At 40.3% G+C, this 27852-nt stretch overlaps 2 non-coding genes across 2 annotated transcripts; one reads left to right on the top strand and one right to left on the bottom strand.

The window, feature by feature from the left end:
* The first annotated feature begins 9609 nt into the window (after nucleotides 1-9609).
* On the top strand, nucleotides 9610-9691 carry trnal-aag (transfer RNA leucine (anticodon AAG)). Its single transcript has one exon. It is a non-coding gene; the product is annotated as a tRNA-Leu (tRNA).
* Nucleotides 9692-16661: 6970 nt separating this feature from the next.
* Nucleotides 16662-16774, bottom strand: trnal-caa (transfer RNA leucine (anticodon CAA)). Its single transcript has 2 exons — nucleotides 16737-16774; nucleotides 16662-16707 (listed from the first exon to the last, which is right to left on the bottom strand). It is a non-coding gene; the product is annotated as a tRNA-Leu (tRNA).
* Nucleotides 16775-27852: the final 11078 nt, after the last annotated feature.

Raw genomic sequence — 27852 nt, 5'->3', positions numbered from 1 at the left:
CTCCTCAGATGAACTTAGGTCAATGTCCATTGTTTTTTCTGCACTGCTGGTTGGGGTCCCACTTGGTTCATTTATGGGAGGTTGGCCCTCAGCTAAGAGTCTTCACATCTCAATAAACAATTCTACTTTCTCTCAATCTTTGGCTGCTGTCATTCCTTGTGAATTGTTTTAGGGATCTCACCCAGCCATTTGTTTAGTCCAGATGCCTCCTGTGAGCTGTCTTTTTTATTGTCTCACCCAGGTCTTCTCTCCAAGACAAGAGGTGTCGGGTCTGTGCTGACTGGAGGTTGGTATTGACTGGCCAGTGTCTCTATGAGTCTCTATGAGTGTGGGCACACTAAGGGTTCCAAGCCACCTTAACATTGCTACTGTAGATGCTGTAATCAGCTACAAAAGCTAAATTTTACTGCATTTAGTGGTCACCATCTCTTATATGCTGGCCGGACAAGAGACCTCCTACTGACACAGACACAGACAGAGCAGTCCAAGACACTCCAGGTTGGATTGAACTGTCATCTTTGGAAGATGTGGTAACAGGAAACAAAACAGATCATAGAACACATTGAGGGACTGTTTGTACTGCTTAGCTGTTGACACTGACTGACTCTCCCAGATATCGAGAAGAGAGCACTGGCTTCTGTCTAGAAAGCAGATCAATTCATTTTAACTAGTCAGTCAGATCTAATGAGCTTTACTGCCCTTAACAAAATTGGACACTTTTCATCTCACTTCCTCCAGCTCCCCCCTGGAGCAATAACCCATATTAGTGTTCATGACCTTCAGGCCCCTCTGGTTCCCAGTAGAACCAGGAGATGGGGGGATTGTGTTTCTGTACATTGTCTGCTGTTGTAAAACAAGTTATTGCTTGGGTTTAAAGACCCTCCCTCAAATCTGGTGTGGCTCCTATATTTACCCCTTATTCTCAGGACTGACCCTGTAGCTCAGCTGGGTTCTTAAAAGCTCAATCAACAGTCTTCTAGATCAGCTAAACTGCAGGAGGCTGGATTTCACACTGGGGTATAACAGACCCTGGTGTGAGAGTGAAACGAGGGAGGGGAAGGGATGTGCTCCTGCAGAGCTCTAGCCCTCCTGACCTGCCGTCTTTCCTCTCCCAGTTACTCTTACCACAGTTTATAAACTCCAGCAGTGCTCTACTTGCTCTTGTTCAAATTCCATTTTAGTATTTAAACAAAATGGTTGGTTAGGTGTATTCTTGATACACCACAAGGGGGAGCTCTTCCTTCAACTCACTTAGCCACTGACGGAGACTCGTAAACTCATAAACCTTTACAGAGATTACGTGACGGAAGTCAGTAATGAGCTCAGTCAGACCCACTTTAATACTTTCATGCCAACACCCCTTAACCGCAATTCACATTAACCACATTTGACATGCTTCCATTAATCATTATTCTACTTCCTATACCCTTATATAATAACCTTACCCAAGTGAGGAACCTGGTTGAAAGCCCTATTTTTTGTAGTACTCTAAACATATACTCATAAGAGATACGATCGTAAGCTTTCTCAAAATCCAAGTTTAGGACAGCTAATCTAATATTCCTCTCTCTCACATAACCTATGGTATCTCTAATCAGTATCATGCTGTCCGTGATCCTCCTCCCTGCCACACCACAAGCTTGATCTGGATGAATGACTTCCCCCCCAGGACAGATTTTAGTCAAAGCGTTAAACACTTGGAGAGCAGTTTGAGATCACAATTCAATAAAGTTATCGGTCGCCAATTTGCCAGGTCTGTGCGATCATTCTTTTTGAATAGTTAAATCACAACTCCCTCTTAAAGCTGTCCTGTATTTCTTCTAAAACCTCAAATTCTTTAAAAATCGTTAAAAGATCTAATGCTAAAATGTCCCAAAAGGCCCTGTAAAACTCAATGGGTAGACCATCCAACCCTGGAGTCTTGCCCATTTTGAAGGTCTTCAAACTTTCCATTAACTCCTCTACAGAAAGGCCTTTTGATAAAACAGTATAATCTTTTACACTCTTTGGAATCACTTTCACAAATTTTTCTAACAAATCCTTAGACACTTGTTTCTTGCCAAACAACTCCCCATAGAAATCCTCAGCTACAGAAGCTACGTCTTCCGTAGAAGTTTGCTAAACCCCCTCTCGTCCCTTCAATGCTGACATTAGTCCCCTCCCTGCAACCCTTTTCTTGAAAAAGAATCTTGTACATTTTTCACCTTCTTCAAGCTCTTTCACTTTGCTTTGAAACATGTTTTAAATATTTTCTCTAGAGATTTAAAAGCTAATTCTTTAGTTATTTAATTTCCTCACTGAAGTCCCACCACTCTTGCAATAACTTAACATACCTCTGTAATCTATTTTGTAATCCCTTTTCAACCCTTCGTATCCTAGCCTGTTTTCTCCTCCCCATCTCTATGAAGAATGTTTTTGTACGCTCCTTCACCTCCTCCCACCACTGTGCTCTTGTGCCAAACAGGTCGTACAAAGACTGCCATTCCTTATACAGTGCCTTGCGAAAGTATTCGGCCTCCTTGAACTTTTCAACCTTTTGCCACATTTCAGGCTTCAAACATAAAGATATAATTTTTTTATTTTATGGGAAGAATCACCAACAAGTGGGACACAATTGTGAAGTGGAACGAAATCTATTGGATTTTTTAAACTTTTTTAACTAATAAAAAAATGAAAAGTGGGGCGTGCAAAATTATTCGGCCCCCTTGCGTTAATACTTTGTAGAGCCACCTTTTGCTGCGATTACAGCTGCAAGTCGCTTGGGGTATGTCTCTATCAGTTTTGCACATCGAGAGACTGAAATTCTTGCCCATTCTTCCTTGCAAAACAGCTCGAGCTCAGTGAGGTTGGATGGAGAGCGTTTGTGAACAGCAGTTTTCAGCTCTTTCCACAGATTCTCGATTGGATTCAGGTCTGGACTTTGACTTGGCCATTCAAACACCTGGATACGTTTATTTGTGAACCATTCCTTTGTAGATTTTGCTGTATGTTTGGGATCATTGTCTTGTTGGAAGATAAATCTCCGTCCCAGTTTCAGGTCTTTTGCAGACTCCAACAGGTTTTCATCCAGAATGGTCCTGTATTTGGCTGCATCCATCTTCCCCTCAATTTTAACCATCTTCCCTGTCCCTGCTGAAGAAAAGCAGGCCCAAACCATGATGCTGCCACCACCATGTTTGACAGTGGGGATGGTGTGTTGAGGGTGATGAGCTGTGTTGCTTTTACGCCAAACATATCGTTTTGCATTGTGGCCAAAAAGTTCGATTTTGGTTTCATCTGACCAGAGCACCTTCTTCCACATGTTTGGGGTGTCTCCCAGGTGGCTTGTGGCAAACTTTAGACGAGACTTTTTATGGATATCTTTGAGAAATGGCTTTCTTCTTGCCACTCTTCCATAAAGGCCAGATTTGTGCAGTGTAAGACTGATTGTTGTCCTATGGACAGACTCTCCCACCTCAGCTGTAGTTCTCTGCAGTTCATCCAGAGTGATCATGGGCCTCTTGGCTGCATCTCTGATCAGTCTTCTCCTTGTCTGAGCTGAAAGTTTAGAGGGACGGCCAGGTCTTGGTAGATTTGCAGTGGTCTGATACTCCTTCCATTTCAAGATGATCGCTTGCACAGTGCTCCTTGGGATGTTTGAAGCTTGGGAAATCTTTTTGTATCCAAATCCGGCTTTAAACTTCTCCACAACAGTATTACGGACCTGCCTGGTGTGTTCCTTGGTCTTCATGATGCTCTCTGCGCTTTCAACAGAACCTTGAGACTATCACAGAGCAGGTGCATTAATACAGAGACTTGATTACACACAGGTGGATTCTATTTATCACCATCAGTCATTTAGGACAACATTGGATCATTCAGAGATCCTCGCTGAACTTCTGGAGTGAGTTTGCTGCACTGAAAGTAAAGGGGCCGAATAATTTTGCACGCCCCACTTTCAATTTTTTATTTGTTAAAAAAGTTTCAAAAATCCAATAGATTTCGTTCCACTTCACAATTGTGTCCCACTTGTTGGTGATTCTTCACATAAAATAAAAAATGTATATCTTTATGTTTGAAGCCTGAAATGTGGCAAAAGGTTGAAAAGTTCAAGGGGGCCGAATACTTTCGCAAGGCACTGTATCTTTCCCTGAACCTGCTCGTCACTTCCTCATCCTCCAGAAGTGAAAAATTCAGCTTCCACACACCCTTCCCCACAGTAATGGCCTTTGGAATAGAAAGTGTACATGAGAGTAGACAATGGTCAGAGAAAAAAAAAAAACAGGGGTTGTGCAAGTAAAATCACGTATCAAAACAAAATCTATGTGTGAGGCTTGGGTCCCATTAGACTTGTGCCATGTGAAACCTGCCCTCCCCTGACTATGAAGTTTGAAGGCATCTTTCAGTTTAAAATCTTTACATACCGTTTGCAATAATATTGATGATTTATCAAATTGGACCCGTCTCTCACACCTCATTCTGCCTTCTCTTTCTAAAAGGCAATTAAAATCTCTAGCTAAAACCAGTGGTTCCCATCCCAATAAATATTCTCTCAATTCATGAATTAGGACATATCTATCTGTCAAGTGGGCAACTTGGACAATAAAAACCTAAAACCTAATAAAATCCATGTAAGTCTCCCTTTCGTTCCCAATGCACATAACTGAATATAAACCAGTCAAGTTCAGGTACTTTTCTGATGTATCTGAATAGTTCTGGCGCAGCTGTTATAACAAAGATACTTACTAACTTTTTTTTCATACGAGCTCTTGCCGTTTTTAAATCGAATATTTTTTTGAATTCGCTAAAGCGCACAAAACACCAGCATCACTCATCATAAGCATCTGACCGATCACATTCCTGAATTTTAAACCCATTTAGTATTTATTTTTAACTTGTTTTATTTTTTTAAAAAAAACTACACACCAGTTTGAAGTATTCTTGCCATTTTTAGCATATTGTAAGGGGATTTTTTAAAAACATTTTATGTTTTTAAATCATATGAAACACAATCAACCCATTGTAATTTCCCATTGATAATTCTTGAGCTTTATAACTGTGTATTATTTCTTTTTAACTTTTAACTTTTTACCTTGTTTTAATATTTTTTAAATTATTTTTGCATTTTACAGTGCTTTTTTAATATATTGTGAGCATTTTAGTGTCATTTTAAAATAGGACTATCAATGCTCCTGACTTTTAAACCTGTATTTATTCTGATATAATTCTCTCCACCTGCAGATGAGGGAGGTATTTGATTTTAACTTTGTTGATTTGGGGGGAAAATGTACATTAATTTCCTTGTACATTTCCTTCCTTGTTATCACAAGTGGGAAACCTGGCATTTTTGGATGAATTGCAATCTTTACTGCAAGGCCTTCAGACTGATACAGAAATGATGGGAGATTTAAATGAAACATTTGATAAATCAGACATGAACAGCATAACATCTAAAATGGCAGAACCCTCTTAAGTACAGAAAAAGTTCTGGCATATTCATAATAAATAACATTTATTTAATTTGAAGCATAAAATTTGCTTTAAAAAGAAAACCACAATTTGTACGATATCATATTTCAATATCAACGTTCAGATGAAGGATTTGAAGAAGCAACAGCGATAGGAAAGTACATTGATTTTGGGACAATGTTTGCATCTGAATAATCCTTGGTCCTGGAAAGAAGGGAAAAAAAGGTTTTGATTCTCAGTCTTCAGGATCCCCCAAAAAATGTGCAAATTTGTTTCCGATGTATTTTGGATAAAGATATAACTCTCATAGAAGATACATTTTATCAGTTGAATGCAGTCGATACTTTCGACTTTTTATATGATGACAGGACCTACATTTAGGGCTCAGTACTGATAACACTGCTGCTATTGATGGAGTAAAAATAAGTGATGTACTGGCAGTTTGTTTTTTTTTCTGAGGCAAGAAGTCCTAGAACACCTCCTATAAAAATGTTAAGATTCAGAGTAAGAAATATTTTTCCACCTCACCTAATGCTATTGCATTAACGAGGCTGGAGTTGGCTTCTTATTCACCAGCTGCTGCTTCGCGTTTCTCATTCCATTTTAAATGCTGCTGCTGTGATGTTATGTCATCTTTCGCCTGTAGATGGCTCTCTACAGTCATTTTTAAAAATACTTATCCAGATGTATTACTGTACATATCCTCAGTAAAATGGAATATGTAAGTAGAGACTGTCCAAATTGCATTTTTGTATGAAACACATTTCAGAAACACAACTCACAATAAAACAAACTGGCATGTTATACCACGAGTAAATAAGACAAAGGCAAAACGTAAATTCACTGGAACTTTCTGCATATTTTCCACGACCTTGCCTTCTGATCATAAAAAATCTCAAACTCTTGCATTTTGCAAGAAATTTTAATATAGCAGTTTTAAATGGGACATTTAGAACATGGCATATGAGAATATATGGTTAACTGAGGATGAGCAGAGGGTGATCGCACTTTCTGCTTATTGCTGTGAACCTACCTCCTGGTTATAAAAATGTCTAAAAATTCTGACACAGATGTGTGAGAGACAATGGAACTTCAGGACATTTTACTGTACCGTTTTTTAAATACGACCCTCTGAACATGGCATGAGAGAATACATTGTCAAATGGTAAATGCAATGTTTGCTATATTGCTAGGGCTCTCCCTCCTGATTTTAGAATCGTCTCATATTTCTGACATCAAGGTGTGAGACACAATATAACAGACTGTCAAAATCCTGAACTTCAGGACATTTTATGGTACCATTTTAAAAATATGACCCTCTGAGCATGGCATGTGAGAAAATGGCTTGTGAGACTGCATTGGGAAAAGGTGAATGCAATTTCTGCTGAATTGCTATGGCCCTCCCTCCTGATTACAAGCTCGTCTCACAGGTCTGACACTGAGGTGTGAGACACAATGTATCAGGCACTCATAATCGTGAAGTACAAGAGATTTTACTGTAACGTTTTTTTTAATAATGACCCTCTGGCATGTGAGGACTTGTAGTCAACAATATAGCACACATTCTGCCAATTTACTTTGTCCCTCCTTCCTCGTTAGCAAAACATCTTAGTATACCGACACTAAGGTAAATGTCTCTAAATCCAGAAGTTAAGTTGTCAAAGTATATCGGAGTCAACCGATACTGATCAGGTTCTGCTGATGCTGAGCCCGCAGCCTTCACCATAAGGTCCAATTCCCCAAGCCTGCTGACCTTATATGTCCATCCCTTCTCATCAAAATTCGTATTTTCACAGGGTACCCTTCAGAAATCGCAGTATAGAATGAAAAAACTCCAATAGATATCTGCCACTGTTGGCGATTTTCCTTTAAGATAGATAGAAAATACTTTATTAATCCCGTAGGGAAATTGACAAATGATTCTCCAGAAATTTTATGGAGTGTATCACTTTCACTGAGACGGAGAAGTGTTAAGCTGTACGTGAGTCTTTGTGGTTCGGTTGTTAACCAAAAGGGTGGTGGTTTGAGACCTCCCAGGGACGCTGAGCCTTTAAATGAACACACCCTCTTCACTTCATTTCTCCATGGCCGGTCTTGTACGGCAATCAAATACAGAGCCCGTAGGGGGCAGTAAGCTCGCATATATAGCTCACTGTGTATAAAATGAAGAAGCAGAGGTTAGTTTCTCATCTGCATGTTGCAGAGTCTTACGCAACTCGTACCAACAGCTGGGGTTTGATCCCTGCACGGGCTATTAGTTGAAAGACCATTGTAAATGAGGTGTAACAGATTTATCCAGCTGGCTTTTATGTTTCATACTAAATTGCTATCTTGAAACCAAAATAATTAGAAATATGGAACACAACTGTTGTTCCCCATGAAGGAAAGCTGTTTTACACTGACGTCACTCCTTTTTATTTAATCCAGATTTTAAAAACAACTCCGACCTATCAAAGGAAAATGTTACACAAAAGTTGGAAAGCACACTCTGAATCCATCTGTATATTTGATCTCCGCAATCCGTTCAAGGCTGCCTATGTTAATCGTAAGTGTATAGATGAAACATTTAATATATTGTTCAGTTTAAATCAAAATGCTTTACTACTACAAGAGAGAAGTATAGTATGGAGGATGCGACAAATGTGTGATTTCTTGGAAGAAAACTACTTTTCTTTGCATTCGAAATTAATTCGAAACAATTGACACACAAACCCTTTGTCTTTTTTAAAGAGATTATATCTTTAAACAGACAAATGTATAAAATGTGTTTTTTTTTACCTAGAGATTTTGGACAGGGGCGATGTATTACTAGTAGAGGCTGCTGACTAACACTGTACTGTCTGGAGATCAGCTCCATTTGCAATAAAAAAACGTGCGTAACAAAGCTGGAGAGCAGCTGAACTTGTGCTTAGTAGTCAGTATGGTGCTGAAGGTTCAATACTGTCGTTGTTGTATTAGCACGAGCTGCACAGGCTCTGAATCAGACCATTTCAATTAGTCTGATCAGTGCAGGACAAGTTAATGTAGAATTATTGCTTTGTCTGTCTCTTGTTTGTATATAAATGGATGTCTCTGATAACTTAATGTTAGTTTTTATTTTAGTTTTACGATGTAGGTCATGCGTTGATATATGACATGTCTCATTCCTGATTCAGCTCATGTTCCATAGGAGAGAAGAGATTCCTCCTGTTTCTCGTACAACCATATCAGAACAGAAGCCCATGTCACCCAGCTCTGATTCAAGATCGAGTTGCATCTTCAACATTTTGTTTTTGTTTCTGATCATAATTTTCTTTAGTTATGATCAATATTGAACTTTTTCTAAGTAAAACAAAACGAATCAAACATGCAGGCAGATTTTTGAAAAGTATTAGGAGTTGATAGGGCGCTCCTTCGGAATAGTCATCAGAAAATGTGAGAAAAGGAAAGTTACGTAAACTCTCACACACAGCATTAAAGACTGGAATCTGATCATAAAAAAACTAGCTGTCTCCCTGTCGGTAATCAAACCCCGGTTTCCCGCGTGACAGGCTGGGACACGAACAACTTTACTAACTAGGAGCGCTTGCTAGCTATTAGGAGGCATTTACTCTTAAATATGTTACTGTTTTGGGTTTCGACTTTAATTTTCCCGATACCAGTTTTTTACAAAAGTAAAGGCACATGGCACATGTGTGGCACATCACGTCCAAGTTTAGTGACAACTACCTCAGAGATTGTAAGCTGGGTAGTTTCAGATCACTTTTTTTAAAGGTTCAAGCAAACCCGAATACCTTTGTGTAATCGTTTTTCATAAAGTGTAATTGTATTATAGCATGTGCCCCTGACGATTTTCTTGATACGTTATATGTGCTCTTGTTTGTATTGTATGTAGTTTTGTTGTTCAAATAAAACGTAAAAGACACAACTTTCCGGATGCGGCTGCTGTAAAAATAAAATGACATCAAGGGTGCTGTACGCAGAGGTCTGAAACCTGCTCCACAGAAGATCTTTATCCAGAGGTGTTAAAGAAGTCGAGATCTCGCCATGAGAGGGGAAGCATCTCAGAAAAAGCAGGTGCAGTCGGTTCCACGGTCATAACGCCACTAAATCGGGCGACAAGAGCAAAACCCACCCGGCTTCCTCCGGGCAAGTAATGAGACAAAGAGACAGTGCACAGCGGGTAGCGTGGCCGAGCGGTCTAAGGCGCTGGACTAAGGCTCCAGTCTTTTCGGGGGCGTGGGTTCGAATCCCACCGCTGCCAGGTGCTTCTGTCGAGACCCCCTTTCAGCTGGCTTCAGACGAAAGGGAGGGAACTGCTTTTTGGCAGTCTCTCGAGAAACTAAGCAAAGTGTTTAAAGATACTATCTCAGCTTGACATCAAGGCACAAAACAAAAACCTTCTTGCGTCCTCTCAACCCAAAAGCGCTTTGCCACTTTTTGCGTTATGCAGGGAACGATTTCTGCCCAGATCTCTTTTGTGTCAATGCAAATCGTAGTGTGCCCTCGGTTTTAATGTTGGCTGTGCTGGCGTGCTGCTTCTGTCTGTGAAACTTGAATGTTCTGCTTCTTCACATCAAATCGTCGGCGGGGGTTGAGCTTGTTAAATCTTTGCGCATAGCGCTCCTTTGGAAGTACTTTGTCCAAGTTCAAAAGCAATCGTGGGATTTACTTCATGCGTGCAAAAAGCATGCCTCGCACGACAGATTTAAATGGGGAATGGAGCCTGCTTCTTGCTGTTTTTCCTGTGGTAGCAGTTACAAAGTTGATCGTGCTTTCACATTCTGTTAACAGTATTCACTGGCTGAGCTTTATCAGTTGGTTCGTAAAGGAATCTCTGCTTCGGTTCCAGAAAAGTCATCTGTAGTGTGTTTTTTTCCGTGCCCATGGCAGTCTTTTAAAGCTGGTAGTAATGGCGGCGAAGTTAATTTTTTATCCTCTTTAAAAGAATAAGGACGGGCTGGGGCGAGCTCCATTTACCACTCTTTCAGCTAACCGCCGAACTCGCGAACTGATTACACTGCAGAGCCACAGGCGCCTCGCTTTTCTCCATTCTCTGGGTTAGGGTGAAAAAAAAACTTTGCTGGTATTAGCTGGCCTGCTGGGAGTACCTTTTCTTCACTGATAAGCAAGATTTGTGTTTCATCTTTCACAAGCTGTATAGATTTCTTTCAAAACATGTTGTTCCAGAAAGGAAACGAACACTTGCATTCACCTGAATTAAAAGACATGGGATTTGCCCATAAGGATAAATTCTGTACAGTAAGACAGGAAGAAAGGCACCGCTGGGAATCGGACCCAGGATCTCCTGTTTACTAGACAGGCGCTTTAGCCAACTAAGCCACTGCGCCTGGCAAACTGCTGTCCTTTGACAGCCACTTGGACACGTCTCAACTGCTCTGAGACATCTGTGTTCGGTGTGCACCGAGCCTGCTCGCCTTGCAAGTTGCCTCATTTACATGCGATAGTTCCACCACTAAGAGAAAGGATGAGAAATGGCTTTTATCTGTCACTTTTCATGTCAGAGGATCTCAATCTGCTTTCCCTGTACAAGAGGATGTCCAACTCATGTAGCTAAAGACGTAGACGACAGTGCTCCACTGAAATCTTGATCTCACAACCCTCGGCATGACTCCGCTATGTTCTGCTTTAGACAAAGGGGGGAAAAGACTTCTTTCATCACACGTTTTGCACTGTTTACGGTGTTTGCAGTGCTCTTTCTTAAATGAAAACCAGGAATCGGCACCATATGAGGTGAGACTAGATAATATTGGAACAAGTAGCCTCGCCATTCCATGCGTGACGTGAGCAAAGTGTAATTCCTATCTTTATAGTGTGCTTGTTAGAGACATAGCTGGCACCCAGAGCGCTTTAAATCCGGGAGTCAGCAGCCCAAGACAAGAGAGTTTCCTTCGTCTATGTTTTTGCGTGAAGGGGGAAACCATGCGTGTGCTGCAAACGATCTTAGTATCGAAGTGCCGTCCCACATAACCGATCCGAACAATCTGCTTTACAGAGGAGCACTGCCGGAGCTTATCGTTTGCAAACTGAAGACCAGGCTGACCTCTTCTGTGACTCTTGAACACTGAGTCTCAAGGTTGTGAATTCAAGCTCCACGCTGGCGGGAAATTCCATAGGTAATGATCACATTTTCTTGCATGCTAATCAAAAGAAATATTAAGAAACTTTTCCCGATACCAGTTTTTTACAAAAGTAAAGGCACATGGCACATGTGTGCCACATCACGTCCGAGTTTAGTGACAACTACCTCAGAGATTGTAAGCTGGGTAGTTTCAGATCAGATCACTTTTTTTTATCAAAGGTTCAAGCAAACCCGAATACTTTTGCAAGAGACATTTCAGAATCCCAGTCAAATCCAGTAAGATTGCTGGATCCTTTGAATTCGACTGAACTATAGCACAGATCTGCAGTCCACCATTAGAATACTGTGGGTGTGTTGTATAAGCCATACCGCCCAAAATAGTTCTAAAACAGGAGAAGCATCCTCGTTTAGGAATGTGGTATAAAGTGAAATGGTCTGGGAAGAGTCCTACGTTTGAACAGTTCAAAATAGACGTAAAGGGGTATTTACGGACTCTTTCGAAATGTAAGAACGAGCTGTGCGGACCTTATCTTTATTTACCTTGTGTAATCGTTTTTCATAAAGTGTCATTGTATTATAGCATGTGCCCCTGACGATTTTCTTGATACGTTATATGTGCTCTTGTTTGTATTGTGTGTAGTTTTGTTGTTCAAATAAAACCTAAAAGACACAACTTTCCGGATGCGGCTGCTGTAAAAATAAAATGACATCAAGGGTGCTGTACGCAGAGGTCTGAAACCTGTTCAACAGAAGATCTTTATCAAGAGGTGTTAAAGAAGTAGAGATCTCGCCATGAGAGGGGAAGCATCTCAGAAAAAGCAGGTGCAGTTGGTTCCACGGTTATAACGCCACTAATTCGGGCGACAAGAGCAAAACCCACCCGGCTTCCTCCGGGCAAGTAATGAGACAAAGAGACAGTGCACAGCGGGTAGCATGGCCGAGCGGTCTAAGGCGCTGGATTAAGGCTCCAGTCTCTTTTGGGGTGTGGGCTTGAATCCCACTGCTGCTAGGAGTTTTTGTGTTACAACCACCAAATGGAGCAATGTGTTAAAAGCTACTTTATCAGCTTAACATCAAAGCAGGGAAAAAAAAGTGTTTCTTCTTCTCAACACAAATTATCGTTTCCACCTTCAGCAGGGAAGTTTGTCTACCAAGATCACTTTTGAGTCAGTGCAAATCACAGTGCGCCCTCAATTTTAATGTCGGTTGTGCTCCTTTTTTCTGTGAAACGTTAATGTTCTGCATTTTCAAGTCGAGTCATCCTCAGGGGTAGAGCTGATTATGTCTTTCCGCATAGCGCTCCATCAGAAATAACTTGTCTAAGTTCAAAAGAGATTGTGGGTTTCACTTCAAGCAATCACAAAGCATACCTCACATGTCAGATCTAAATGGGGAATTTGTTGGTTACGAAGCTGAACGTTTTTCAAAGTTCTGCTAAAGTATCCACTGGCTTGCCTTTATAAGCAGTCTTGGAAAGATAAGCTGTGCTTCATCTCAGGAAAAATCATCAGTACTGTCATTTTATTCTGTGTGTATGGCCGTTATTTAAAGTATATAAAAATCACGAGTTCATAGACATCCAAATATCAACAGCACCTTGTAAACCTGTCATAAGAATTCCTTCAATCCAATAGTTTCACTCCAGGGAAAAGGCAGGGAAACATAGAGAATTCTTATTTAAAGACAACATCCGTATTGGATTGCATGTAAGCAGGCACCACTCAGAATTCCTAATATGATTTTGAATTCAGTTTTGCAGTGCTTTAGTGCTTTACTACTTTCAGAGAGTCCTTTATTGACCTTGCTGAAGCAGAGAAGCGACATAATCACAATTGTGACCAGTTTTTCTGCTGTTTCTGGTTAATACTGATTATTATTTTGTATTTTGATTAGTATTTTTCGTAGCGTTCTTCCTCAGCTTTTTAGTTATTTGGTGAGCAAGAACCACTGAGAACGAGTCTGAATCAATCAAGAACACATATGGTACTGCTGTCCTGTGTATTACTGCTTCATCCTAATTGAGCTTTTCAGTGTTGAAGAAGACGTTTCCAATTTCGATTGCTGGTTTCAGAGGATGTGCTACAAGATCACAGATTCATTTGAAAAGATTTGGAGATGCATTGGCTGGGATTCAAACCTGGCTCAATTGCATGAAGGCACTTATACTCAGCAACGAGAGGAAAGGAGAAGGGGCCAGAGGTAGTGTGGCTGAATGGTCTAATATGCTGGATTTTAGGCTCCACTCTCTCAGGGGCGTGGGTTTAAATCCCACTACTGCCCAATGTTTCAAGACCTTACTTCCTGTGATTTGTAATATGGTCAGTAAAAGCACTTTATGTAAGTATCTCTTATGTCAGCACTACAAGTCACTTACTGCTCCACAGGACCGGGGTTCAATCCCTGGCATCTTCAGGTGTTTTATATAACTGTACTCACATCGAAATCTTCTGTTGAGTGAGAACTCTTTGCTCGTGTTCATAGAGAGCCAGGTTTACCTTTTGAATCTCACCCGGGATTTCCTGAGAGATCATTCAGCGAGCGAGACCTCCCTCTGGACTCCGCACTGAGCTGAAAGCTGCACGAATTCCTCACTGTGTGTCCTGTACTGTTACAGGTGGTCCAGCGTAAATGTGCAGCACAGTGATATGAACAACTTGAACTTTTTCTGTATGTGAAGGAAAATGCAAAAGAGCATGTAAAGTATTGATCATATAAAATATCCATAGTACAACTCGAGAAAAAACTGAAGCACAAAACAGCGACTTTTGATGATTACAAGAGATTCAAGAAACACAACCATCCGCAGATGGGTTCGGATCCTGAACGCTTAAGTCAAAAGAACAAAAGCGAAGTAAACTCACTTCATTGTCTTATAGTTTCTGTAATAAAACAATTTTTTACTTTCTTTATAATTTCTTACTGTTGATAGACGATTTATTGAATTTTAACAGAATCACAATTACAAATATTTGGGGTTAAACTGTTATTCACATACTCTAACAAAGAGAAACGTTAGTGTCTTCCAGTTTGTGAGCCAATTTCTCAAAACATTAAAAAATAAGTTATAGAAATTGAATTGTTCTACTTTTTAGGCTTGCATAGTCTTATTCATATTTCAGTTAAGCCTTTTCTTCTGTAGTAATTTCATTTGATATTAAAATTAGTCCTGATTTACAAGATGTAACAAGGGTTACATTTTAACCCTTCAATCCAATAGTTTTACTCCAAGTAAAAAGCAGCGCAATATATAGAGAGATGACATTCAAAGATTTCAACGTTCTTATTGGATTGCCTGTATGCAGATATCGCTCAGAATTGCTAATATGATTTTAATTCAGTTTTTCTCTACTACTTTCAGAGTCTTTTATTGACCTTGCTGAAGCAGAGAAGTGACATAATCACAAATGCAACCAGTTGTGCAGCTGTTTCTGGTTAATAATGATTAATGCAAAAAAAAACAGCTCCTTGCATTAAGAGTCCTCCCTCTGGATTCCTCTGAAAGCTGCGCGAATTACTCACTGCGTGTCCTGTACTGTGTAGCACAGTGACTAGAACGCCTTGAGTTTTTTTCCGTATGTGAAGGAAAATGCAAAAGAGCATGAAAAGTATCGATGGTATAAAATATCCATGGTACAACTTGAGAAAGAACTGAAGGACAAAACAATGACATTTGATGATTACAAGAGAAACACAACCGTCCGAACATGGGCTTGGATCCTGACCGCTTGCGTTAAAAGACAAAGCAAAGGATATAACCTGTAAATGTCTTCATGTCTTACAGTTTATGAAATAACACAATTTCTTACTTTCTTGATAATTTCTTACTATTGATAGATGTTTTTTTAAATTTTAACAGAATCACAATTACAAACAAATGGGGTTAAACTGTTATTCACATACTCTAACGAAGAGAAACGTTAGTGTCTTCCGGTGTGTGAGCCCATCTCTCAAAAAATAAAAAAATAAGTTCTATAAATTGAATTGTTCTATTTTTCAGGCTTGCATAGTCTTATTCATATTTCAGTTAAGCCTTTTCCTCGGTAGTAATTTCATTTGATATTAAAATTAGTCCTGATTTACAATTTTTGGACATGGTTCATCTTAAAGAATTTTGTAATAAGTTTCAGTTTAGGAAAATCGTGCCCAGAAGCTACCAAAACTGGTAATGTTCACATAATGTGTAATGCCAAAGCAGCAGTTGGGGTGGGAAACAAAAGGCATTTCTTGGTATGAATCCTTAAACTTCATAGATGGCGTTCTAGGACTTCTCGCTTCAGATAAAGCTGTCAATACATCATAGATTTCTACTCAACCAATATCAGCAGTGTTATCACTACCGAACACTAAATATAGATCCTGGCAATAATTCATGAGTATTTTGTTAGAAAATTATTTATGGTTTTTTTTAAACATATTTTCAATACCAGACAAAAAGTCGAAAGTTTCAATTTCATGCAACTGATGAAATCTCTCTTCGATGGAAGTTATAAGTACAGTACATCCAAAATACTGCGGAATCAATCAAATTTACATGTTTCTTGTGGATCCAGAAGATCATTTTGAGACTCAAAACATGCCTGTCTTTTCTTTTTTCGAGGACAAAGGAGTAGCAGCAGGAGTAGCAGTTATGGCAAGAACGTGTTTAGAGTTCAGGACTTCTCATTTCTAATGCAATACCATCGACTCGGAAAGCACCGCCCGCGATAAAAGAAATTGCAGAATTGGTCTATTCATGCTGCCTACAGGCTTTGAATTGCTGGCATTTTCTGCAAGCGTTCCTTTTTGAGGGTTCATGAAATTCCTCACATTTGAGCCAACACAAAAATATTTCATTCGGGGTCGCCTAATTCATAGTGCAAACCGAATCTACAGGGGAATGCTGTGGCACATGAAGCCGTTTGTTATTCTGTTGTGAGGTGTGAGGGGCGGAATGCAAATCGAGTTGGTGAATAGAAAATGAAACAGGAGTCACTTCTTGAGCTACGAATTCCAAAAAGTATGAAAACCTGTGCATTTTAACAGTGCAGAATACTTACAAATTGCACTGAGTTGCTTGCTTTCTTCTGCTGCTTTTATATTTCAGTCATTCACTGTAGCACTGGAACAATTCAAGAGAGGTAAAAGCAGAAGCTGTCAGGAGTGGGATTTGAACCCACGCCTCCATTTGGAGACCAGAACACCCAAGCCAGCTGGAAAGACACATGTCCTTGAGTCTGGCGCCTTAGACCACTTGCCCACCCTGACAAGCACAAGCAAGTGGTGTGCTGAATGCACCAGTAGTTGACTAAACTGAGTTTCTTCCCTGAAATTATTTGCTTGCGAAGAGCCAAGTTGCCTTGAATGGATCTTGGAAATCAAATATACGGATGGATTGTTATTCGGTTGTGAGTTTTGAGGGGCGTATTATAAATTGAGTTGGTGAAAAGGCGCTTTTTGTTAGTCTGTCGGGAGGCTGCACAAGGTGTTTAGAGGGAGAACTTCTAAAAGGCAGGCTCTCTATGTTTAACATCAAGAAAGATTTTTTTTTTTCTCAATGGAAATGCTCTTTGGCACTTTCAGCTTTACGTAGGGAACAACGTCTGCAGAGACCACTTTTGAGCCAGTGCAAATGGTAATGTGCCACCAAGTATATTTAATATTGGCTGTGGTAGCGAGCTGCTTTTGTTTGTGAAGCTTTTACTTCTTTAAGCTGAATCATCAGCAGGTGTAGCTTATTAAATCTTTGCTCATAGCACTCCATCAGAAATACCTTGTCCATGTTCAAAAGAGATCAGGGGATTTACTTCATGCTTTCACATGGCATACCTTACAAGAAAGATTTAAATGGGGAATTGATTGTGCTTCTTGATGTTGTTCCTGTGGTTGCCTTGGTTACAATGGTGAACGTTCTTCCACGTTCTGCTAGAGTATCCACTGGGTGGGCTTTATCAATTGGCTCGGATAGGTCATCAGTGCTCCGTCTCCAGAAAAATAATCAGCACTGTCTTTTTTCTGTGCGCATGACCGTCTTTTAAAACATATAAAATCACGAGTTCATTGATTTCTCCAAATAACAACAATACATTTTAACCCTTTAATCCAATAGTTTTACTCCAAGTAAAAAGCAGCGCAATATATAGAGAGATGACATTCAAAGATTTCAACGTTCTTATTGGATTGCCTGTATGCAGATATCGCTCAGAATTGCTAATATGATTTTAATTCAGTTTTTCTCTACTACTTTCAGAGTCTTTTATTGACCTTGCTGAAGCAGAGAAGTGACATAATCACAAATGCAACCAGTTGTGCAGCTGTTTCTGGTTAATAATCATTAATGCGAAAAAAAAAGCTCCTTGCAATAAGATCAAGAGCAACCAACGCGCTCGCTTGTTGAGTTGGGTATTTTCCGAGCTACTCTTCCTTAGCTGTGTAGAGGTTTGATGGGTTTACTGAGACAATTATTCATTGCAGCAGCAATCACGAGGTGATTCGTTGTGGCTTTTAGAAAATCAATTGTCAGAACAACTAACAACGCACACACACGGGTTCAATACACGAGATACAGTTATTAATATAAATTGTGCACCAAACATATACCAGTCTGCCTGGATACAAGCGGCAGACCTTACTGTGAGGGTTATCAATACACACGGTATATAATCTCGAAGAGATGCAAACACAAAGAGATACACAACAGAGAATATATGTCAATATATATCGTTCGGTTACCAAATCGCTAATCAGTGTTATTACCCACTGTTACTCTAAACTCGGAAGTAAATGCAATACTCATGAATTAAATTGATAACAACTTGTGTTGAGGTACAATTGAATTCTCGAGACGCAATGTAGAACATGGGGTTTACTTATCCACTGTGTATGGATTTGGAATTTCCCGGCACGAACACCAAACCAGCTGACAGGCTCTGTTGCAGCCTCGGTTCCAGCGGTTGTCCAATGGGCATTGTCCCGGCGTCCTCTGGCTACCGACCAACCAGTCGAGGTGCAGCTCAGAGTTGGACGGGCGGAGGAATCTGACTGCGGCGCGCAGGGCAGTCGTTGCTCCGAGGGGATCTACCAGCAGTCCGGCTGGCTAGTAGAAAGTCTCTATGCACAGAGTGTGACTGCGAGTCCTCACAAGTCACTCTTTTGCCCGGGAAGAAGCTGGTTCGTTCTCGGACCAGCGCTGCTTCTGAATAAGCTATTCAGGTTGTCCACAAGGGTCCAACTGTAGGCTGCCGTTGATCAAGCGGAGCATTCACGTTGGTAGAATTCTGAGTACGTACGGGATCCTCGGTCTCGTGCTTAGAACAAAGTCCAAGTCCCAGTGCAGACAACAGCAGTTGTCACGTGATTGTCTCTGAGGATGAGCGAAAATGGCCAAGGAGAGCCCCGATCTGAGCTTGCGCTCCGTTTTTGACCAAGACACAGATGTGTGCTGATTGGTTGAGATTTTGGCGGGCATTGTAGACCCACGTGGTGTTACCATGCACTGCCAATCCCTGATTGGTTGATCAAAGTGAGATATGAGTCACTTACTCCTGACGCTTAGGAATGCAGTCCAGATGTCCAATCGGCACTCCCTAGAAAGATAGGCGCCAATGGATGACCATTGATCATGATAGCCATGCTTAGCTAAGTGCATCTCCGTTTGGGAGCTGTCCCTTATGAAAAGAAAACATCTTAAATCAGCCTGCATGAATACTTTCTCTGTGGTTGGACCACAGAGAGGGAGAGGGAGATGGGGCCTCATTTAGGAAAGCACAGCAACGCTTAATTCTGTCTTATTAACAAGAATTGCCGCTACAGCTGTAAACTTATTTGGCGAGCATGGACCTCTGAGAAGGAGTCTGAATCCATCAAGAAGACAGGAATTCTAATATCGCACTGCCGTCTTGTGTACAAAATATTTGTTCAGCTCTAACGTCTGTGTGCATTGACAAGGCATCTCAAAAGGACATATTAAATAAGAAAATGATCCTTTCTGTTACCATTCCTGCAGTTGGAGCGTTGTTTCACCCTTTTACGTTCTACAATATTTACAGACAAGGTTTTATCACTGGAGTTGTACAGAACAAGTGTGCATCAGTCCATGAAAATCATCAGTACTGCTGTTTTACTATGCATAGTTTAATCAAGAGCACTTAAAAGATGCAAAAGATGGATTGTGTTCTGTGAGCACCTGCACATCTCTAAGTCACTTCCACACGTGTTTATGTTGGGGATGTAGCTCAGTGGTATAGTGCTTGTCTTAAATGTTTGAGGTTCTGGGTTCAATCCCTGGTTTCTCCAAGTGCTTTATGTTACTGTGCTCACATCGCAGTCTTCTGTTGAGTGAGAACTCTTTGCTCGTGTTCATAGAGAGCCAGGTTTACACAATTAAACTCGAAGTGCTACAGTGTTCTCTGAAGTTTTAAATGTACCTCCAAATTATTTAGTTCTGTTAACTACCAAAGAATGTGAACTAATTTAAAGCCACATTCAGGAAATCCAGAGAACATCTTCACACTTGTCGTGGCTGTTGCAGAAAAACCTCACCCGGGATGTTGAATCTCACCCGGGATTTCCTGAGAGATCATTCACTGAGTGAGTCCTCCCTCTGGACTCTGCACTGAGCTGAAAGCTGCGCGAATTCCTCCCTGCGTGTCCTGTACTGTGTAGCACAGTGACAAGAACGCCTTGAGTTTTTTTCTGTATGTGAAAGAAAATGCAAAAGAGCATGAAAAGTATTGATGGTATAAAATATCCATGGTACAACTCGAGAAAGAACTGACGGACAAAACAATGACATTTGATGATTACAAGAGAAACACAACCGTCCTAATATGGGTTTGATCCTGAACACTTGTGTTAAAAGACAAAGCAAAGGATATAACCTGTAAATGTCTTCATGTCTTACAATTTCTTCCTTTCTTAATAATTTCTTACTATTGATAGATGCTTTTTTGAATTTTAACAGAATCACAATTACAGACATTTGGGGTCAAACTGTTATTCACATATTCACATATAATTATGAGACTCAAAATATGCCTGTCTTTTCTTTTTTCGAGGACAAATGGATTATTGAGGTGTAAAGATGGGTTCAAAACCAAAATCATCTGCTATTGCTGCTGTTTCTTCAAATCCTTTAATTGATCATTGATATCGAGGAATAATATTATACAAATTGTGGTTTTCTGTGAATTGCCAATTTTATTGTAATTACATCTTCGTTTACAGATGTCTTGCATGTATCACAAGGTATTACAGATGCAGCAATTCAAAATGGGTGGGGTATTTCGCGGCATACCCCGGTGGGCGTGTCGCAGTGTCACGCGGTTAATCGCGTCATTTGACGTCATCCCGGAAACTATCCGGCGTCACCTTGTAAAACCGCCAGGGGGAGCTTAACCTCTCATGTACAGCATTTGAGCTTTTAATTTTGAACTGTGTATTACAGCATGTTAATCATCAGTCATTAAAATGTTGGTATATTTTATGAAAGCAAGATTGCTCAGTTGGACAAAAGTACACAACCTACCTTTATCAGAAATATTTATGCATCAAAGCCTTTACCGAAGATATTACTAATAGTATTAATAATGGATGACCTTGGACAAGCTGTATACTCAAAGTATAATTTCTTTAGCACATTTGTACAAGCACTTGGAATCTGTCCAAGCCATACTTTGTCAGGCATTTTGTTTTACTTCAACGGGCATAAAAACTTCCTTGCTTTTAACAGGGCGTTTCATAATTTCTAACTACAAAAATGATTTAAAATGCGACACTTATCATTCAACTAGAGCTCAAAATATCACAAGGATCCTCAAGAGCACAGCAAAGACTGTATTAAAAGATACTTGTATGTAGCAACGCTTTCTTTTCCGTATACCAGATTTTATGGAACCACTTCAGAGGGGTGTCAGCCAGTCAGATTCCAGGAATTGGAATTCCATTTCTCCCTAACGATTTTAAGCATCGAAGTATATAACTAGCATGTGAAATAGCGTTTGAAAAAGTGGTAGTTTTAAGCTTTTCTGCTAATATAATATGGAATCGCGTATCTAAAGAATTTAATAACGATATGATTATATTCGTGTACTGCGACAGGGCTGTGTAGGGCTGTTTCGCCTCTCTCTTCATGCAACTTCCCTTGTAGCCTACTGGTCTACGTGCCCAACTATCAACTCACGGGTTGTGTGTTCAACTCCAGCTTGTGCAAACATTTCTTTGAAAAAATAGAATAGCGATATTATGGACAATCAATTGACTTTTATATTTCAAAATATCACAACATGATCGATTCTAAGTCATTTTTGATAACAATTAATAGTCACCTTCTTCCCTTCTGACAATGGTCCCTGTTTCTGCTTCCTGCTTCTAGTGTGTGTGTGTGCAATAGAGTGAATTTTTATAGAGAAATGCAGGCTGGACAGTATGCGTTACAATATAAACATTTATATTGATTTAAATCGTTTTCTGATTTAAATCGCAAATGCGAGTTTAATTATATGTGTTTTTTAATCATATTCAGGCTAATGCAACATAAATTGATACAGTATCTTTGTCTTCAAAGAATCTTAATAAACTTTCAGCATACCTTTCTACCCGTTTAGATTTATATTTCTTGGGATTTTGGGATCAAACGTGGAAGGATTAGATTGTAATCGTTTTTATTTTTCAAATATGAGATTGTATTTCTGAATGTTATGTTACACCTACAGTAGTTCACTGCTTTAAATACATCGAATTAAGAAAGTTAGATGTAGCACTTTAGATATTTTTTTCTGAACCAGGGAAAATCTGATCATGTTTCTCTATAACAATAATAAAAAACTTTATTTTACATATCATCTTTAAAAGTGGCATCTCAAAGCAAAAAAGTAGATGGGAAAAACAGTTAAAAGGGACCAAAGTAAATACCAGACAAACACAAACGTGTTTTTAATAAAATGCTTTTATTCATTCAGCAGAGAGTGAGAGGGACATCCAGCAGGGAGAGACACACACACCGGTTTCCATTGACAAAATTGTTTTTTTTCAATTCCTCTTGTCTAACAGGAATGTTTTGTTGTGGACAGACTGTTAGACTAGAGGAAAAGAGTGCCTCCTTCTACGAAGCATTTCGTTGATCCGATCACTAATTCTTTTCCAGTCGCACGCAGTAAGGGTTGAGAATCTCCGATTCACCATGCTACTAATGGTTTCCCGGAGATTGCAAGGCAAGGCACTTTTGCCTCTGGACCCATCGAAATTTACAGACGTGGTCCACCCCCAGTAAATTTCAAAAGTCACAAGATTTCGAAACACGAGGGCGGCGTAGCGGTCGGCTCTTGCTTTCCCGTCTATGCCGATGCACTGCAAGTACAACCCCCCCCTCCATCTCCTGAGTGATGGGTAACAGTTGGATATCTGGGAGAATTATTCGTCCCACTGGCGTCTGTGAATTCCGCTCTGTAAATGGTGCTTCCTGGGGGGAGATAGACGGCGGGGACAGCATCAACAAATTCCTGCGCGGTGGTGAGCGGAGAGGCCGGGATGGAGTGTCCTGAGGCGGTGTGTGCTCTGCGGGGGGCAGAGCTTCCGCCAGGCATTGCAACCTGCGCGGCGGGGAGAGGCACTTTTCGGGAGACAGCTGCTCAACTGTTTGACTGCTGGAACATACTGTCTCCTTCCTCTGCATTTTCAGGAGTGTCTCTAGCCTCCCAATCCTCCCCAGTAATGCGTCGTACTGCTCCCGCTGCTGCCGAAAAGTCTCCACACAGGTGCTGCTTCTACAGGTTGGCACCCTGGCCAGTGGCCGAGAGCAGAGACCCACGGCCTGTGGCAAAATAACATAATTCATGTAAGAAATAAAGTCACACAGTAGTATTCATCAGTCGCGGAACAGAAGTCAAAATAAACTTTTCTTTTTTTCCCGTCTTACCGCTTTCTTTTTTACTGTCCTGGTGGTAGATTTCGAAGATCGTTTCACCCGTGCAGTGTTTTCTTGAAGAACAGGCTACAAAGAAATAATTATAATTGAATTTAAAATTCAAAACGGCAATAATACCTTGTAATATGCGCTGTAATCGCGTATTTCAGATGAAGTCTGCTGTATTTGCTTACCCTTCGCTCTTTGGAAGCTGGGGCGGCAGAAGCACCCCGTCTCTTCCAGTAAAAGGTCTTGGTCTCCACACTGTACTGTAGTCGCTGTAGTGCAGGTTCGCAGTTTTTTTTGTGATGGGAGCTCACCCAATCCCTTTGTGTATTGATGCTATATTCACATGTACGGCTAGAATGTTCATTGTCTTCCAATGAAAGGCGGGTGCCTCTTGCCGAAGTCGGGAGACATTAGAGGCTTGCCACACCCGGACTGTTAAACCAACGCATTAGCACGTCAAACCCCATTGAGGACCCTGGCGCAATAGTTGTTTTGTCCCTTGATTTACTGATATGCATTAATTAAATCTTGTCAGTCAGGTCTTTTTTTCTCTATTTGAATTGTCGTTTACACATGCACGACTTTAAAAGCTAGCAAGACAGGTTTCGATTCACATTAGCTGGCGAGCCTTGTTAACAAAAAAACGAATAATAATGTAACATGCCACTGTTTGTTCATGAACAAAGTTATACTGAGATTTCCTTAGATACGCAATTAAAAAATAAATAAATAAAAATTTGAATCCCCTGCGGAACACATTCCATAAGAATCAGCGGTTTTACAGTATATATCGCCTATAAAGGTGGCTTCTCAAAATGCTTTACAGGATAAAAACAACCAGAACAGCAACAACAACAATATTGTATTTCATTGCACTTTGAAAACCAAGTAATAACTTAACTATACGTGCAAACGTTTCATATGTTGCTGTTGTGAATGCCTGTGGAGCGTATCTTATTTGCCTTGAGTCCTGGTTATCTCTCTCCCCCTTCCCCCCTCTCTCCCTCAATTCAATTCAATTCAAGGTGTTTTATTTGCATGACAGATGGGTACAATCAGTGTTGAGTATGTATATTTTGATATTTACACCCGGCGCGGCACCGAGGGAGCATCTGCATTTATAACTTAGTTTTTAAAATTAGTCAAGCAATATGAAGCATCTCCTTTTACTTTTAAGTCCCTTAAATACATTGAGCACAGCTTTCTCACCACTTAAGATTGCTTTTTGATACCATCCTTACAAAAAGAAGAAACTTTCCGATGACTCACAGTACAAGTGGAAAGATTACAGATTTTAATCGTCTTTAATTTTGTTACGTTATACGTTTTAGGAACGTTTTATCTAAACAAACACCACAAAACTATTCTCGATTGTATTTCTGAATGTTATGTTACACCTGCAGTAGTTCACTGTTTTAAATACATCGAATTAAGAAAGTTATGTGTAGCACTTTAGATCTTTTTTTCTGAACCAGAGAAAATCTGATCATGTTTCTCTATAACAATAATAAAAAACTTTATTTTACATATCACCTTTAAAAGTGGCGTCTCAAAGCAGTACTGTAGACCGTAAAAACAGTTAAAAGGGACCAAGGTAAATACCAGACAATCGCAAACGCGTTTTCAATAAAATTCTTTTATTCATTCAGCAGAGAGTGACAGGGACATCCAGCAGAGAGAGACACACACACTGGTTTTCATTGACAAAACTGTTTTTTTTTTCAATTCTTCTTGTCTAACAGGAATGTTTTGTTTGTGGACAGACTGTTAGACTAGAGGAAAAGAGCGCCTCCTTCTACGAAGCGCTAGTTTAGTACTATAAAATACTATTAAAATCTGTAATCTTTCCACTTGTACTGTGAGTCATCGGAAAGTTTCTGCTTTGTGTAAGGATGGTATCGAAAAGCAATCTTAAGTGGTGAGAAAGCTGTGCTCAATGTATTTAAGGGACTTAAAAGTAAAAGGAGATGCTTCATATTGCTTGACTAATTTTAAAAACGAAGTTATAAATGCAGACGCTCCCTCGGTGCCACGCCGGGTGTAAAGATCAAAATATACATTCGTCCCGGGCAGAGGCCGAAGAGTGCACGGCTGGGGTGCGCGGGGAAGAGCAGGACAGGAGTGAAAGTGGTCAGGGCGGGGTTTAGGAAGGCGTACAGTCTGGGCAGGTATAGATTACACTTTTCTAAAACGTATTTGAAAAATAAAAACGATTACAATCTAATCCTTCCACGTTTGATCCCAAAATCCCAAGAAAAATAAATCTAAACGGGTAGAAAGCTATGCTGAAAGTTTATTAAGATACTTAGAAGACAAAAATACTGTATCAATTTATGTTCCATTAGTCTGATTATGATTAAAAAAACACATATAATTAAACACGCGTTTGCAATTTAAATCAAAACACGATTTAAATCAATATAAATGTTTATATTGTAACGCATACTGTCCAGCCTCCATTTCTCTATAAAAATTTACTCTATTACACACACACACACACAATAGAAGCAGGAAGCAGAAGCAGGGACCGTTGTCAGAAGGGAAGAAGGTGACTATTTATTGTTATCAAAAATGACTTAGAATCGATCCTGTTGTGATATTTTGAAATATAAAAGTCAATTGATTGTCCATAATATTGCTATTCTATTTTTTCGAAGAAATGTTTGTTAAAAGAAAAGTCCAGCACCAGCTGGATTTGAACACACAACACGTGAGTTGGTAATCAGGCACGTAGACCAGTGGGCTACAAGGGAAGTCGCATGAAAAGAGAGGCGAAACAGCCCTACACAGCCCTGTCGCAGTACACAACTATAATCATATCGTTATTAATTTCTTGAGATACGCGATTCCATATTATATTCCCTTTTAATCAAATTAAAAGTATGCTTGTTGACTACGGTATCACGTTAGTTAAAGACTTCGATGCTTAAAATGTTTAGGGAGAAATGGAATACTGGTGTGTATGTTTTCTTTAAAGTACCGAAACCAGCCATATACTGTATGTTTAAGTTCCAAAATTAATATCGTTTATGGCCTTCACACTCGTTGCAGTCTGCTCCTATTCTTTTTATGCTCAGGCACTAAGATTTCCCTTCAGTGGTGTAGCGGCGAGGCTTATTAAAAAGAAAGAATTAAGTGTTCTGAGCCCAAATGAGGCCCCATTTCTCTGTTCATCTCTGTGGTTCAGCCACAGAGAAACCATTTATGCAAGGTGATTTAAGGTCCAAGGACAGCTCCCAAAGGGGGATGCACTTAGTTAAGCCTGGCTATCATGATCAATGGTCATCTATTGGCGCCTATCTGTCTAGGGAGTGCCAGATGGACATCTGGACTGCATTCCTAAGTGTCAGGAGTAAGTGACTCATATCTCACCTTGATCTACCAATCAGGGACTGGTAGGGCCGAGTAACCCACGTGGGACTCTGATGCCCATTGAACTTTCAGCCAATCAACGAGCTGAAGTTCCTCCAGGTAAAAACAGGCAACACAGAGGGCCTGAGAGATTCAGTGAGATTCAGTAAGATTCGGAGAATTCTGTGGACTGTTCTAAAGGGAATTCAAAGGAGAATTCCAGGGCAGGACAGCCTAGGAGCAGAAGGCTCCCAAGGGCAGGACATTCTCGCAGCGTGCCTCCTGACCATCCTGAGACTCAGCCCGGACAACCACGGAACGGACAGTGTGTCCGAGTGCCAGAACTTTCCTTTGTTCTAAGAGTCTAGAGTGGAGGTTGCCAGAGAGTAACCAGCAGCAGGCCTCGTGAACAGGTCGGAACTGTGGACAGCTGAATCACTATTCAGAACTAGCTCTTCATCAGGAACGAACCGGTCCTCTTCCTGACTTGCTGGGACCTACAGTCACCTTTTCTCCTGTGCACAAACTTTGCTAGTTAAAGCCAACACTAACTAGCCGGTCAGTGAGCATCTGCAGCGCACCGTCGCAAACCGCACAGCACAGCCTGGCACCGAGCCAGAGAGCGCGGATTGGACAGCAACAGCCTGCAACTGTTTCTTTGTGCCCGCAGGAGATCTGAATCCCCAGAAATTGGATGAGTATTCAAATTCAATGCATTACAGCTCGAGAATCCAATTGTTATCCCAATTAAACAAGAGAGAGTGTGTCATTACTTTTCGTCAATGAAAAAATAATCTTTTCATGTTTATTTAAGTGTCCTTCTTTAGTTTGGATTGCATTAAACAACTCGCGAGTTATTGTTATGATTACTCTATTATCGAATCCTCAACTCGTTCTCTTTTTGTTATTTTGGGAACATTTTGACATGTTGCTTTTAGCCGTCGATACTGTTGAATTCACTCAGTTTGTAATGTAGGGTGCTCTGAACAAGTTAAACTTTAATACAGGACAAATGTATTTCCCACAAGCTATACTGTAGTAACTTTAAAAGTATACAATATCACACCATATGCATGTGGCATGT

The sequence above is a fragment of the Lepisosteus platostomus genome, chromosome 5 (assembly GCF_059453375.1).
Source record: "Lepisosteus platostomus isolate fLepPlt1 chromosome 5, fLepPlt1.hap1, whole genome shotgun sequence".
Classification (NCBI taxonomy): Eukaryota; Metazoa; Chordata; class Actinopteri; order Semionotiformes; family Lepisosteidae; genus Lepisosteus; species Lepisosteus platostomus.
This window is presented reverse-complemented; position numbering and strand designations above follow the sequence as displayed.